Below are 12,056 nucleotides of genomic sequence, written 5' to 3' on the forward strand. Positions count from 1 at the left end.
AATGCTTCCGGCTGACGCGAAGAAGATGAACGTCCAGCCGACATAGCCGGTGGTAACCCCGCCTGCTGTCTCGGGGTATAAGGAACTGATGCCGAGGTAGGTGCAGAAGAACCCCAGCTCTGGCATTCCCACGACATGTGCCCGGGCTGGCCACACCTGAAGCACTTTCCCTCGCGCTGCGGGCATACCGGCGGTCGATGATCGCCACCGCAAATGACACAACGGAACGGCCTGCCACTCCTCGACTGCTGTCAGGGATACCGAGGGGGCTTCTTTGCATTTGACCGGCCCCCGGCACCGCCCGCCGCCCGCTTCTTCCCCTTGTCCCTTGACTCCGCCATTGCCTCGCGCTCCTCTCGCACGTGGGCGCTGCCGTGCTCGGCCCACAGGGCTCAATGAAAGACCTCCGCAAAGGTCGTCAACTTGAGGATTTGCACCCTCTCGTAGATCCTCGGCTGGAGTCCTCGTAAGAACCAGTCAGCCCGGTCCCGGTCGTCACGAACAACCTCCGGGACGCAGTCGATAAGGTGGGAGAACTCCTGCTCGTAATCTGCCACGGAGCGGTCCCCTCTGTCGCAACTTGCGGAATTTCTCTTGCAACTTCCGCTTCACCGTATCGGGGAAGTAATTGGCAAACACCGTGTAACACACTGGACCTTTGCAAATTGCAAGGTTCGAGTGTTTGGATGTATTTCGAGCTTTTCCACACTTGGTGGAGGGTTGTAGAATGTTTTCCGACCTAAAAGTTCGAAAACTGGAATTTTGGATAAGTCCTGAGAGTTTTTACTCTCGGGGACCGGTCCCTGGAAGGAGAGACCGGTCCCCCAGTGAGCAGTGTTGAGGCAGCCTGAGGCAACCGGTCCCTGGCAGGCGAGACCGGTCCCCGAGCGCGTCTTCGCAGTGAGAGACCGGTCCCGCGCAGGGAGAGACTGGTTCCCGAACGCTGGTTTTTCGGGTTCGCAGCGAGAGACCGGTCCCTGCTGGGGAGAGACCGGTCCCTCTGGGCGAAAACTGCCCAGACCGGGCTGATGCAATATTGGATTTTTGAGGGGCCTGGTTGGATTTTGTTACATTAGATGGGCTTATTAGCCATTTCCTCCTCTCCCCTCTCTCATTTTCTCATTCTCATCCTCTCCCTACACTTCCTAGAGAGAGAAGAAGAAGAAGAAGGAGGAGAAGAAGGAGAGGAGCTAGCTTGAGGGAGCTTGGAGCTCAACCCCATTCTCTCTTTTCCACCTTTGCAAGGCTTGGAGCTTGCTTGTAGAGCTTGGTGGTGGGCCAATCTTCAACCCTAGAAGATTTGGAGCTTGTTTGGAGGCATCTTGGGATGTTAGTACTTGGATTCTACCCTTTGATCCTTGATTTGGTAGGTTTTCACCATTTGGAACCCTAGAATAGGTATTAGGGTTGATTTTTGTGGCTTTTTGATCTAGGCCTTTTGAGGCTAAATTGATTGGTTTAGAACCTTCCTTGGGCTTGGTTTCGAAGGGTTCTAGCTCTCTTTTGGAGCTTTAGAAGAGATTTCTTCTCTTGAGGTGAATTTTGGCCTTTTTGCTTCTAGATTGATGTTTGATCTTATGGTTGGTTGTAATGCCCTCGTATCTCTTCGCTGATCATTTTTAGGGTATCTTGAGGCTCGTGGACAACTCCGTTCGTCGGATCGAAGGAGCACGCGACGGTTCGGTGGGTTTGACCTAGCATACAATATGAGAAATGCTCATATTTGGTGTTAAATGTTTCGTAAAGTTGAAATTCTTGCATTTTCATGTTAAATATATTTATTCTGAATTTTAAAATGCTTAACATGCATAGATTATGTGTAGTAAATTTTGGGACCTCTATATAGTAGAGAGCATGCATGTGTGGCCTAGCATTCTAGTTGAGACTTGAAATTATAATCCCTATTATGAAAACGAACCTTGCTTTCATGCATTCAAACTATATACCAGATGTGACATTAGGAATTTTTGGAAGCCTAGAGAGGCTTAGGGACTTAGATGATATGTGAGATTGGGCCAACGTCATGAAGAGGCATTGGGGCCCGTGGCATAGTGAGCATTAATGTTAATGTCTTAATTGGAACATGATTAGTTGTGGAGCTTAAGTGTCATAAAGAGGCACTAAGCAAGTGTGTGTTCGGACTTCACATTATGACTTTGAACTAGACCTTCGGGATGCTAGCGACTATACCATGTTAGAGACATGAGGATTGGGTACTTGAGACAGTGACCTTGCTTGTTTGCCATTTGTGCTCATTCGCACATGCTTGTGAGGGTCGCTCCCCACAAGCCGGTACTCCGGAGTTGGCCTTTGCGACTTTTGTTCGCTCGTGCGGTATTGAGACGCCTACGGGGTCGAGTAGGACAGACACATTCCATGGGTAGGAATGTCGGGCTACCACAGGCACTTAGGCTGCACAAGCCGGACTACCTTGGGTAGATCCTTAATTGGAAATGAAAATCGATACGGTTTGAGAATGAATGATCACTACTAGATAGGCTTAGTAGATGGATTACATTTACATGCTTTTGGCATAGTGTGAGACATGTATACTTGGTTGCCATGATAGAACTTCTACATCATGCATTGACAAAGGTTAACAACATTAAACTAGTGCCATTGGACTTAATTGTAATGATAGATAGATGTACATTTTGGTCGACATCATGCTTACTTGAGACACAGTAGACTAGCATTTCAATTATGCTTTCTTTCAGCAGTTTATTTACATGCTCCTTATTGCTTATTATTATTATCGTTGCTTACCCTTATTTTTGGGGCCTAGTGGAGCATGAGCTGAGGTCAGTAATTGCCCACTGGGAACTATAAATTATAGTTCTCACGCCCTCTTTCTCTCGATGTTTTTCAGAGCCTTCCACGCAGGGAGAGGCCAGGGATCGCGGAAAGGGTATCGCCTCGGGCTAGCGTGCTTACCGAGGGATCGTTCGATAGGTGGTCTACCTCTCGTGTTTTCTTTTTGTGAGAGGTTGAGAGTTGTACCCGTATATGTATAGAGACCGCCATTTTTGTACTAGAAGCAGATATTGTACTACGTATGTTTCACTTTTATGGTTTAGTTATGCTCTTTTCCTATTGTTATAGAAGATAGAATCATGCTGCTCTGATATCACTAGTTGTTGCTCATTCGTTTCTATTACTCCTCGCTTTTACTTCCGCTTTTACTCTAGACGCCTTATATGTGTAGACATATAGCGGGTCTGGACACGCTACCGGGAGGGCCTCGGCCGGTCCCGGGGCGTGACACACCGCCCTCCGGAACTCCCCCCACATCATAGGCGAAAGATCGGGCGATCGATCCCGCCTAACACGCTTCCACCACACCTTCGCCGCCTTCTTGAGGCAATGTGTGGCAAGGTACACCTTATCCCTATCCAAGGTGTTAAGATCCTCAAAGAGTGTCTCCATGGAGTCGATCCATGACTCCACGATCGCCGGCTCCACCACTCCACCTTCGAAGGTAGGTGGGTTAAACTTCTGAAACTGAATGAGAGCTGCCAATGTGCGCTCCCGCTCCGCCTCCTCCGCCGCACTATCGGGATTTGAAGTCCTCGATCCCGCCGGCACCATCGTAACTGGCACGGCCGCTGCGGCCCCACCCTCGGCCGCACTCGGCACCACAGCAGGAGGCGCAGGGTGCACGGCCTCCCCGGGTGCCGCCGCCGCCGCCGCCTGTTGCCGCTCCAAAGCCTCCTGGAGCCTCTGGATCTGCTCCCCTTGGCGCTGAACGGACTCCGCCTGCTGCCGCACTACGCCAATAAGCGCGGCCATTTGCTCCCGAAGCTCCCCGTCGCCACCTGCTCTGGGTTGCACGGGAGCCGCATTTGGCTCCTCGGCCATAGACCTCGTCCGCGGTCGACCACGAGGCAACTTAGGTCGTCCACGAGGCGGCATCACTTCCTGAAATGAAGCAATTCACGTTAGTTACTCAGACAATATACTCGATTAAACCCAATCCGGCGAAAGCATACCAGTGCATTTATTTTCCTTCCAAAGCATCATGTCGTCGGCCGCCGATCACAACACAAAGGAAAGAAAACAAATAACAACTTTAAGTTAGCCTCTAACCACATTAGAGACTTATTAGCATTAACCGAATCATAAGCTTTCGCTATAATTGTTCATCGTCACTCACGTTTCCTAGATCCTTAAGGTCTTTCCATTCCTAAGGGTCTCTAGGTCCATCCTATGCTTTCACCTTTGGCTCTTTTACGCTCTGATACCATCTTATCTGTCACGCTCCGAGCCCGATCCCTTTTGGTCGGTTCGAGAGCGTCAAACAGACACCGAACGGACAGAGCTTCCCCCGTCCGCCCAAGGCTCAACACAAGTATCAATAGAGTGCAATTTGCATAAGCGGAAGCATACACAATGGCTTGCACGAGGGCAAGCAATAGCCAAGGTGAAAGAATTAACCATTCAGTATACAAGTAATATGACTAAATTTAAATCACATACATGTATCCAACTATAATCAAGTTCTGTCACATTCTTGCATCATTTCTTTATACATCTCATTTCTCCCAAAATATAACTTTTGACATTTAAGGTAAATATCCTTCACATCATTCATTAAAGCAAGTTCATAATACTAAAATCATCAAATACAAAAGATGATAGTAAAGGATATGCAACGACAAAATGGAATCCATCTCGGGCGGTCTCTACCTAGGGCGCGATGCCCTTACCGCGATCATCTGCCAGCTCGCTCGGTCCCGGCTCTGTGGAAATAGTGGGGTGAGAACTACAACAAAGTTCCCAGTGGGTTCGGCAACCAACCACGCCGACTATCCCACTAGGTCTAATCAGGCATAATAGAAGAAATGATAGATAATAACCAACTAACAAATGCAGCTAATATGCCTGAACAATAAATAAAACTATGCTCGATAGAATGCTCATGATGAATGCAAGATTAACTTTTCATTACCCAATCTCATGGCTAGCCCGTAGGTTTCGCCCTCACAAACTCACCAACCCAAATCCCTATTGTCGGGGAGATAACCGCTACAACCCGACGGGACCGCCCTCTGGGGAGATAACCGCTACGACCCAGTGATGACAACTCCGGAGCACATCGCCCGAGGGGGAGCTACCGCCCTCGAGCAAGGACTATTAGGTGAGTACGATCAATCCTTAACTTTAAGGATTTTAAGTTCAATCCATTCCTTGACTTCAAGGAGAACCATGTACATATGACCCTTAATTCTAAGGTGTTTATGTCATAATGTCACTACTTGTTCTTGTTCTTTGTCAATGATGCCACACTTGTTTTCTAAGTCCTCTAGACTCATCAATGTCACTTGCTAAATCTATGTCAACATGTCACATTTGTTTACTAACCCTTCTAGGTTCTTGTCCCTTGTCATGCATATATAGGGTTACCAATTCTCATTCATTTACTACTATTTCTCAAGCATTAGAACTCATATCATGCAAAGAAAATTTACAATTAACCCTACTATGCAACATGCTCAATATAAATACATATGCTCAAATATGACGCTTTAGACATAAAGGGATTTCCGATGTCCTTGGAATGCACCACCCACCTTAGATGGTCACAAGGATGCTACGGTGAATTTCTTGGAATTTTTGAAGCCCTAGTCCGCGTGCTGCGGCTATCTGTACGGAAAATGACGTTTTTGTTAATAACTTTGCGTACACTCGTCGGATTGTCGAACCGAGCGTTCCAACGCGTTTAAAATACCCTCAATTAGGTTTCTACATGATCAAAATAGATCAAAACCCAACTTGGGCAAAACCCCTCTTTGGGATGCCCTAACATGTTATTTTTGCATTTCTCCGAGATTGATCTCATTCCTAAGCAAAAGATAGCTTAGATTCACATGGGAAGCTCTCTAATAAGGTTTCTAAGCTTTTAGAACCATCCCTAGGGCATCTACTTCGAGCCCTAGAGATCCACCATGAGAGGGGTCCAAGACAACCATGGATTTCATGGTTTCAAGGTCCCTAGAGGGTTTCCTCACTTGTAGAGAGATCAAAACCCAAAAATCTAAGGTCTAAACCCAAACCCTAAACTCATTTTTGCATAAGGACTCACCTTTGCCCAAGCTCCACCCAAGCCTTCTTGTTGGAGAGCTTCTAGAGCCACCCAAGCCTCCAAATCCACCTTCTCCAAGCTTTTCTCCTTCTTCTCCAAGCCCTAGCCCAAGCTTTTAGAGAGGGAAAGAGAGGAAATGAGAGGGAGAGGAGAGGAGATGGGTTTTGCTGTGAAAATGGGAGAGGAATAGGCCAAATAACATGTTGTGACATTTGCAATTAGGCCCCTCAACTTAATTCTGTAGCAGACTTCACCCCTGCTGCCAGAGCCCCTGTGTACCGGTACACGGATTTGTGTACCAATACGGATTTGTGTACGGGTCTGCGCAGAAGCCGAAACCCGAGAGCAGACCCTCTCGGTTGCGCAGTTTGTGTACCGGTACACGGGTCCCGTACCGGTACACCTTCGCGCAGACTCAAACCCGAGAGCAACTAGTGCTCGGGTTGCTTGCTGTACCGGTACAGCCATCATGGCGTACCGGTACACAATGCTCCAGATTTCAGGTTTGGCTCCGATTCGACTCTACTCCGCGCCGATCGATGCCAAACACATACTAATACCTCTTTAACTCATTTTTGCCCTTCCAACGTGTTGGAATGCAAAATGGAACTCACCAATACATTTCTCTCGACACTTTAACCAATTTGATTAAGGTTCGATTATCGTTTTCGGGTTTCAATACGTTACAAAGCATCACGAGTAAAGCATACAAGTGAAAGAAAGAGAGATACTTAACTATTCTATTACATCCATTCAACTTAATACATTTAAGTACAACCTGCATTCTTCCAAACCTGTACAATATATATACAATCCTCTCAAAACCTCACCCTATACATCAATCTACTCTCAAAATAGGTACAGGGCAACTCTAGTGCAAATAGGAAAGCAAACCTCTACTAACACCCCTAGGGCGCAACGCCCTTGCCGCGATCCTCACAGGGGGCGCTCGAGCTCGAACCTGCAACATGGTGGAGTGAGAACTACGAATAGTTCCCAGTGGGTTCGGCCGCCGACTCCGCTGATCTCCCCACTAGGTCTAAGCAGGCACAGATAGATATGCAGATAGATAGGTATATGGAATTGAAAGCTCTAGCAATAATAAGCAGCTATGAACTAAGATCTATGTAATACACTGAACATTTGCGAATTGCGAAGTTCGAGTGTGAGGAAGGATGTGTGGATCTATATTACATGTTCTAAATGACTTGGATAAGTTTTTGAATAATTTAGAGGGTGATTGGAGGGTTAAAAGCGAGAAAGTGCATTGAACGGACGAAATCAGCATTTTTTTTTTGCTTGCTGTACCGGTACAGCCATCACCTTGTACCGGTACAGACTGGCAAAAATGTGGCAGCAAGGGTCTTTTGGTCATTTCACCTCTTGTTCTTATCTATTTCAGTCCAGCACGACCAGGGATGCTTGTTGGAGCGTGCTAGAGCTCAGAGGAGCTGCTCTACACCTTTCTCTCTCTCTCTCTCTCTAGGATTTTTCTCTCTCTACAAAGGAGTCGCCGTTTTGCGCCGATTTCGCGTCCCGCTCGACGCTTGCTGGTTGGGTGGACTTGGGGCCAGCTTTTAAAAGGTAAAGTGAAGTGTTTTTAGCAGTGTTATTCATGTTTATGGCTAGGAGTTGCTGAAAGAATGCTTTAGAGAGAGAATTAACTTGATTTCTCTCTAATTCATGGTTTAGTGTCGAATTTTGAGCCGTTTTGGGGCTGTTACTCCTAGCTGATTGGAGAGGGATTACAGCAGCTAAAGAGGAGTTCCTCAGCTGTGATTTAGCCATCTTAGACCAGGGATAAACTACTCCAAGGCTGGACCAAGGTAATTGAGGGTGTATGAAGCTATTTCGCATTTATACGAAGTTTATTTGAATAACTTAATGCAGTTTGGATTGTGCTCTTCGCAGCAGGTTTGCGGATTAATTTAAGCTTAATTGGTAACCTTGGAGATTGGTTAGAAGGTGTTCTAGCCTGAGGTAAGCAGGAATTTTAGTTAGAAAACTAAAATCGTAAGATTCCGACTATAGTTATTAATATTTGACGACTTTGATGTCGTTTTGGAAATTGTTCGCAGCGGGCTTGCGACGGACTTTCGAAGTATCTCCGGCTGATGCGTGAAGGCTTTTAGAAGCTTAACTTGAGGTATTAACTGAGCCAAAATAGGAATTTAAGCTGTTGCTTTGTACTAAGTACAATGTGTGCTGAAATTGGATATTTTGGTCGTAGTTTGATGCGCCTTCCGTGTTTCGTTTTCAGCAGAGTTCGGGCTCCGTTGAGCAGCGTTTCGGGACTTCTTTTGGCTGGATTGAGCTTGGTGATAGGTGGGTCGGACCTTCCCGAAATGGGTGAATTCCCTCTATGTCTCCTTTGACATTTGAGTTGAAGTTATTTCATATTTATGTGAATATATGTATAGTTTAAGGCATTGAGACATGCACTGATATGTAGATCATATCGGAAATGATAGCATCTTTAAATGGTAATGAAAGATTCATGACTTGTCCATTCTACATGGTTACCTGTTAAGTACTATGGATTCATGATACTAGTAGCTTGCATATGCAATTTGGCTTGATGTTATCCACGAGGATAGGATGGTAAATTCGTGAATGGACCAATTAGTTCTGTTGAACAACAAAGAGACTGATATACTTAGGATTGAGCTATGCAATGTTATACAACAAGTGTAATGGCTAAACTCTGAAAGATCAGGTAAAGGCTTGTGTTTGTATATGCATTCCTAATTGTAGAATGAATGGCATGGAGATCATGTGAAAAGTATTTTATCGTTTATATTCCTTGCTNAATGCCAAAATCATCGGCACTACCGCTCTCAACTTTCCCGCGCACCTTTTGGAGATATTCATCTGAAGTTTGCAACTCTTTAATCTTCTCCAATAGCGTCGGTTGAACAACGAACGCTGCAAGTGTCGCCGGTACTCCCGGTGCTACCACCTCCAATCCAAGCCGTTGCATCTCCTTTTGTAGTAATGATTGGGGTGTAATTGCCGAAATCAGATTTTCCCCCGATTTTCTACTAAGTGCATCGGCCACGACATTCGCCTTCCCGGGGTGGTATAGAATAGTAACACCATAGTCTTTTAACAATTCTAACCACCGCCGTTGTCGCATATTTAACTCCTTTTGGGTGAACAGGTACTTAAGACTTTTGTGATCTGTATAGATCTCATAGTGTTCCCCGTATAAGTAATGCCTCCATAGCTTTAGCGCAAAAATAACCGCCACGAGCTCAAGGTCATGAATCGGGTAGTTCTTCTCATAAGTCTTCAATTGGCGTGAAGCATAAGCTAGAACCCGCCCATTTTGCATCAAGACACACCCGAGTCCCACGTAGGAAGCATCACTATATACCACAAAGGTCTCCCCCGGCGTCGGTAGAGCAAGCACCGGGGTCGTAGTCAATCTTTCCTTTAACTCCTCGAAGCTCCGCTCGCATTCGGGGCTCCAAACATACTTCACCCCTTTGTATGTGAGGCGCGTTAGTGGAGTAGTTATTTTAGCAAACCCCTCCACGAACCGCCGGTAGTAGCCCGCTAGCCCAAGGAAACTGCAGACCTCCGATACACTCGTCGGGCGAGGCCAATCCTTAATTGCCTCCACTTTCCTCAGATCCACCGAGATACCATCGCCCGAAATTACATGACCAAGGAAAGTAACCTCCGATAGCCAAAAGTCGCATTTCTTCAACTTGGCATATAACTTCTCTTTTCGGAGTATCTCCAACACGGTCCTCAAGTGTCCTCGTGTTCTTCCTCGGTCCGAGAATATACCAATACGTCGTCAATGAATACCACGACGCACCGGTCCAACAGCGGACGGAAGACTCTATTCATTAAGCCATGAACGCCGCCGGGGCGTTAGTGAGTCCAAACGGCATCACCGTGAACTCATAATGGCCATACCGCGTACGGTACGCCGTCTTGTGCACATCCTCGGGCCGTATCTTCAACTGATGATACCCCGATTGAAGATCAATCTTTGAATATACCCTTGACCCCTGCAACTGGTCAAATAAGTCATCAATCCTCAGTAGCGGGTACTTATTCTTCACAGTGACTTTGTTCAACTCGCGGTAATCCACGCAGAGTCGAAGGGTGCCGTCCTTCTTCTTAACGAATAGCACCGGAGCTCCCCAGGGTGACACACTCGGCCTCACAAAGCCTTTGTCGAGCAAGTCTTGCAATTGCGCCTTAAGCTCCTTTAGCTCCGCCGGTGCCATTCTATACGGAGCCTTCGAGATTGGCGCCGCCCCCGGGACCAAGTCAATAACGAACTCGATCTCCCGGTCCGGTGGCAATCCCGGTAACTCCGCCGGAAATACATCCGGAAATTCGCACACCACCCGAATGCCTCCCAAATCCGGGTGCTCTTTTTGGGCTTCCACCATTGTCGCCAAGTAGGCCACACAACCACCTTTTATCATTTTCCTCGCCCGTGCCGCCGACACGGTCGCCGCGAAAAGCGAGCTTTTAGCTGCCTGATACACTAGCTCCTCTCGATCAGGCTCGCGAAACGTGATCACCTTACTTTCGCAATCTATCACGGCATAATACTTGGAGAGCCAGTTGGTCCCCAAGATCACGTCGAAACCCCACATTCGGTTTAGCACCAACAGATCAATCGGCATGACCCAGTCACCTATCTGCACTGGGCACGCTACACATTCTTCGTGAACATGAAAAGTATGCTTGACCGAATTTACCGTCCAATAGTCATAATGGTGCACGATCTTAATGCCATGAGTCCTAGCGAATGATGCATCTATGAATGAATGCGATGCACCTGTGTCGAATAAAGCTCTAGCTCTGGTGCCTCTGATCGAAATAATACCTGCCACGATGTCGTCGGGAACAGGAATCGGCTCCTCCTGCACCTGAGTGGCAAAAACCCGCCCACTCGGTGCCCTCGATGCCTCCGGCTGACGCGATGAAGACGAACGTCCAGCCGACATAGCCGGTGGTAACCCCGCCTGCTGTCTCGGGGTATAAGGAACTGATGCCGAGGTAGGCGCAGATGAACCCCAGCTCGGGCACTCCCGTGACATGTGCCCGGGCTGGCCGCACCTGAAGCACTTTCCCTCGCGCTGCGGGCATACCGGCGGTCGATGATCGCCGCCGCAAATAACACAACGGAACGGCCTGCCACTCCTCGACTGCTGTCGGGGATACCGAGGGGGTTTCTTTGCATTTGACCGGCCCCCGGTACCGCCCGCCGCCCGCTTCTTCCCCTTGTCCCTTGACTCCGCCATTGCCTCGCGCTCCTCTCGCACGTGGGCGCTGCCGTGCTCCGCCCACAGGGCTCGATCAAAGACCTCCGCAAAGGTCGTCAACTTGAGGATTTGCACCCTCTTGTAGATCCTCGGCTGGAGTCCTCGTAAGAACCAGTCAGCACGGTCCCGGTCGTCAAGAACAACCTCCGGGACGCAGTCGATAAGGTGGGAGAACTCCTGCTCGTAATCCACCATGGAGCGGTCCCCCTGTCGCAACTTGCGGAATTTCTCTTGCAACTTCCGCTTCACCGTATCGGGGTAGTTGGCAAACACCGCCCTCCGGAACTCCTCCCACATCATAGGCGAAAGATCGAACGATCGATCCCGCCTAACACGCTTCCACCACACCTTCACCGCCTTCTCGAGGCAATGTGTGGCGAGGTACACCTTATCCCTCTCCAAGGTGTTAAGATTCTCAAAGAGTGTCTCCATGGAGTCGATCCATGACTCCACGATCGCCGGCTCCACCACTCCACCTTCGAAGGTAGGTGGGTTAAACTTCTGAAACTGAATGAGAGCTGCCAACGTGCGCTCCCGCTCCGCCTCCTCCGCCGCACTATCGGGATTTGAAGTCCCCGATCCCGCCGGCACCATCGTAACTGGCACGGCCGCTGCGGCCACACCCTCAGCGGCACTCGGCACCACAGCAGGAGGCGCAGGGTGCACGGCCTCCCCGGGTG

Source organism: Ananas comosus, linkage group 13 (genome assembly GCF_001540865.1).
Source record: "Ananas comosus cultivar F153 linkage group 13, ASM154086v1, whole genome shotgun sequence".
NCBI lineage: Eukaryota > Viridiplantae > Streptophyta > Magnoliopsida > Poales > Bromeliaceae > Ananas > Ananas comosus.